Genomic DNA, 5089 nt, shown 5'->3' on the forward strand with positions numbered 1-5089 from the left:
ATAAGTAAAACCCTACTCCAGGATTTATGTAAACAAACAAGAAAATCCTTTTTCAGGGCTTCTGTAACAGCAGCAAAATCCTCTATCAGCAGATATGTCTGTCAAAGTAATATTAACACAGGCAAGACAAAGTGCCACAGCCACAGCCATGCTTCCTTCCAGTTCTACTCAGTCTCAACTGTGCTCAAACATTTTATGTGTCATCAGCTCCTCCCTGTTTTTCCCACCTCTTCCTTCCTGTTTTGTCTTTGGCAAGTCTCTCCTACTGTGGGCTTCACAGGTTCTGTTTCTAACAAAGACTTAATAAAATCATGGCAAGGCTTAAAGACACTTGAACTAAAACAAGGTGCCAAATACTTGAATAACCAAAACAAGGAGGTAAATACTCCTTGACTTACATTACATATGGTCAATAATAACTATGAAACCCCATAGCTAACATTAACTGTAATGAAGAAAAAGCAGAGGCCTTTACATTTGCATGGAAATAGATGCAGAAATTAAGCAAGAAAAATACATTAATGAAATAAGGATAAACAAAGGTGAAAAACTCCTCACTTTTGAGTATAATAGGATGATTCATTTTACAACCATAGAGATTCAACTAATTCAAATAAAAATACCTTCATAAAATACAAATATTTGTCCTTACTGAGTCCCTTACAATTAGTCTCTGCTATGTACCTTATAGATTTCTTGGCTTTTGTATGTCAAATATTCTATTAAATTCATTTTTTAAACAAATTTCTCAAGTCTGACAATGTCCTTTTTTCCCATTCAAGATAATGCTTAGCTTAGCTTCTAGAATATTTTGTCCAGAATCCCAACTCTTTTGCTCTTAAATATATAGCATTAGAAAATCTGTGTTCTTTTAGTGTCACTGCTACTAGGTCTTGTATGATTCCAATTGTGACACCACCATATTTAAATTCTTTTTTTTCTTCTTGATCATAATATCTTATCTTTCAGATTGGTGTTTTAGAACTTGTTTATAATATTCCTATGGGTTTTCCTCATAGGATCCCTCTTAGGTGATGATGAGTGGATTTTTTTTTTCAATTTCTACTTTCCCATATGATTCTAATGCTTCAGGATAATTTTCATTAATTATTTCTTGAATTATTATATCAAGATTCTTTTTTATCATAATTTTCAGGTATTCTGATCATTCTTATGTTTTCTGTTCTTGATATGTTCTCCAGATCAGTTGCTTGTCTCATGAGATGTTTGAAATTCTCTTTTTTTTCATTCTTTTTATTTTGTTTTATTATTTCTTGATCTCATAACTTCTCTGGCTTCCCCTTGCCCAATTCAAATTTTCAAGGAATGGTTTTCTTCCTTAAGTTTCTACTTGTTATTACTAATTGGTTAAATATCATTTCATCATATTCTTGTTTTTTTTATTTTTCTGCAATCTTTTTCATTTGATTTCTAAGGTCTTGCAAAAGTTCTTCTATGATTTCTTTTTGATCAGATGACCACTTGCCATTGCTCTTTGGGGTAGAAAAGTGTTTTTTTTCTTCAGTATGCTTTCCTGAAGATGAACCCTGGTCTTCCCTATTCCTATAGTAACTTTCTATGGTTGAATTATTTCTTCTTTGTCTTCTCATATATATATATATATATTATTTGCAATAACTTAGTTTTTATAATCACCTCTAGTCCTGGGATATGAGAGGTGGTGCCTCTAGCCTCACATCCTCCTTCAGTTCTCCCCTCTGTTCTGAAATTGAAAAAAATTCTCTAACTTCCTCTAAGTTCCCACAGTCAGTGGCATCCCTCACTTACTGCTTCTTCACTCATAGGAAGCACAGCTGGGACTGGCATTCCTTGTCAACAGTTTCACTTGATATTTCTCAGCTCAAAAACCCCAAACCCTTCACTGTTCTGGGGGTATAAGTTCCTGCATCTGGGGCCAAGGCAACCTTCCAACCGAGCTCACCCCAGGACTAGCTACTTGTTATTTAACTGGACCTGGATCTTGCCTGGAGGTGTTTACTCTTCACTAGGACCAAACCTCATCCTGGGACTGTTCTTCAGATCTTCTCAGATTGTCCTGGGAGGACCTTGGTTGTGCCTCTGTTCTTAATTATTTTTAATACTCAATATTCATCCTGAGGAGCTATTTCATATCTTTTTTGGGGGAAAAATCTTGATTGCTTGGAACTTTCTCACAGCTATCTTCCCAGAATTTTCTTCTTTAAAACAACATTTGATTGGCATCCACATTTGATTGGCAAAAATCACCAAAAAAGAAAAGAAAATTACAATTATTAAAGAAACTATGGGAGGAGAGGATCATCAATGCAATTTTAATAGACCTATGAAGATATCTCACCATTTCATAAAAAAACAATTTCGAATTTTAAGACAAAATTCACTGTCATTAATATAATTAAACTGGAAAAAAAATTTTTTTGTTTCTAGTGCCAGAGAAATGAAAGACTGAAGGAAGGGGCCCTTATTTATGAGAATATTTGTAGCAGCAATTTCTATTAAAGCAAAAAATTGGAAACAATGTCCATCAATTGGATAATGAGTTATCAAATTAAGTTATATGAAAGTAAAGAGAAATTATTGTGTCTTAAGAAATTACAAAATATATGGAATGAGAGAAACATAAGAAGACTTTTATGAACTGATATATGATAGTACAGGGAGCAGATATAAAACAAGGACTACAAAATTGTAAATTGTAATCCTGAAAAATTTAAGAACTTTGATGAAATAACCAAAATCAATTTCAGAAATCTTATGATGAGTCATGATTTTCATCTCTTGGCAGAGAAGTGATAGACTGTAGTTATATAATGAAATTTATAATTTTAGCCAGAAATTTGAATGACTATACTTTTTTATAGAAAGAAGGATGTTCATTGGTGAAGTTTGTAGGAAAGAGATATGGTAGTAATATTAATACCAAAAAAAGAAAAGAAAAGAATCTAACAAAATATTTTAACACACATAAGAGAACTGAAGGAAGTTCATAAAAAGTTCATAAAAGTTCAAAAAACGCCGTGTTGGTATTGCCATGTGTTTATATGTATATGTGTGTATACTATATATATGTGTGTGTGTATGTGTGTGTGTATACGTGTGTGTGTATGTGTATATATGCATATACACATACACTTATTTTGTAATTCATTTATTTTAAATATTCTTTTCTTTTTAAATTTTGAGTTCAAATTTCTTTCCCTCCAAACACCTTCCACACCCACTTAGAGGGAAAAAAGGGTGATATCATTTATGCTGGTGTAGCAGCAAGCACCCCAAGCACGTCCTCAGGGTTTGCTGCCCATACAGGTTCTTGGATCTGCTTTGTTAAAGGAAAGCAACTCAAAATGGGTTAACAAGCTTACTTTAATCAGTCAGACATATATCGTTTACCTTGTTCAGGGGAAAAAGGTCAGCACCCCAAACTTCAAAATATACAGACAGAATTATCAAGACATTAACAGATCAAGTAGACAGCTTTCCAAACTGTCCAACCATTACATCCATACCCAGTCAACATCTGGGTTTCCACATCTGTGTTTTTCAAAGCTGGGGGACTCTCAACAATGGCTTCCCAGAATTCAGATCAAATCACAGAACACTTCTCAAAGTGAGTCCCAAAACAAAGCTACACATCAGGGCTTCTATAGCCTTCTCCTGGCTCGGAGAATGTAACAACCTTATTGACTCACTGACCAATCAAGAAGTATCTACTGAAAAACAAGCCTCCCTCCCCAGGCTTCAGGTGCATTTTAGCCTAGGGGCAGGGAAGATCTTCCAAATTTGCATTCCCATTACAGCTGGTGACATTATGTAAAACTTTTTCATATTATCCATATTTCTGGGGAAAAACAAGAAAAAAGAAAGTAAGGAAATGATACTTCAATTGACCATCTGTTCATCAGTTCTCTCCGTGGGGTACATATTATTTTGTTTTATCAGGATTCCTTTTGGAATTGTCTTGGATCATTTTATTGATCAGAGAGGCCAACCCTTTCAGAATTAATAATCATTACAATATTGGTGTTATTGTGCACAGTGATCTTAGTTCTCACTTTATATTGCTTCAGTTTTTATATATATCATGCCATGTTTTTGTTCTGAAGCCATCTCCCTCATCATTTCTTGTCACATTATGTGCCATCACAATCATATGTCACAAAGTATTTACCACTCCCTAAATGATATGTACCCCTCAATTTCCAATTCTTTGCAACTACAAAAAGAGCTACTATAAATATTTCTCTCTGTGTGTATACACCCTTATATATATGAACATATGCATACATGTTCATATATATATGCATATATGTATGCATGCATGTGTATACATTTCCTTTTCCCTTTTCTTTGTCCCTTTAGGATACAGACCTAGTAGTAGTATTGTTAGATCAAAGGGCATACACAGTTCATAGCCCTTTGAGAATAGTTGCAAATTGTTCTCCAAAATGGTTAGGTTAGCTTACTACCCCAACAGCAGTTCATTAGCATACCTATGTTTTTTCCCCATCTCCTCCAGAACTTGTCATTTCTGATAGTGTAAGGTAGTACCTCAAAAATATTTTAATCAATGGTGATTTAGATAATTTTTTCATATTACTATTGTTAGCTTTGATTTCTACTTTTGAAAATTTCATGTTTATAACCTTTTATCATTTATCTGTTGGAGAATGGCTCTTAATTTTTTATGAATTTGACGTAGTTCTATATTCAGCATATTTTGAGAAATGAAGCCTTTATTAAAGAAACACAACAAGTATTTTGGTTACTACATTTCTATGGCACTTTTTAGCACAATGTAGATTCCTCGATTGTGTCTTTTAATTAGGTCTATTTCTCGTTTTGCTTCATCTGAGACAATCATTGCTATGCCTGACTTTTTTAACTTTAACTGAAGTATATTAGATTCTGCTAGATCCCTTTATTTTAACTTTGTGTGTGATTCAGAAGGAGTAAAAGCAATAAATTAATTCCCAATTAATTCAGGTGTGACAGAACCAACAAAAGAATGGGAGAAAACAATTTTCCAGGTCAAAATAACTTAGAATTTGACACAATACCAGAGCAAAGTCCTATACTTCCAGGGTAAGAA

This window comes from Petaurus breviceps, unplaced genomic scaffold (assembly GCF_028583685.1).
Source record: "Petaurus breviceps papuanus isolate PSGF00001 unplaced genomic scaffold, PetGlider_PUasm1.0 183, whole genome shotgun sequence".
Classification (NCBI taxonomy): Eukaryota; Metazoa; Chordata; class Mammalia; order Diprotodontia; family Petauridae; genus Petaurus; species Petaurus breviceps.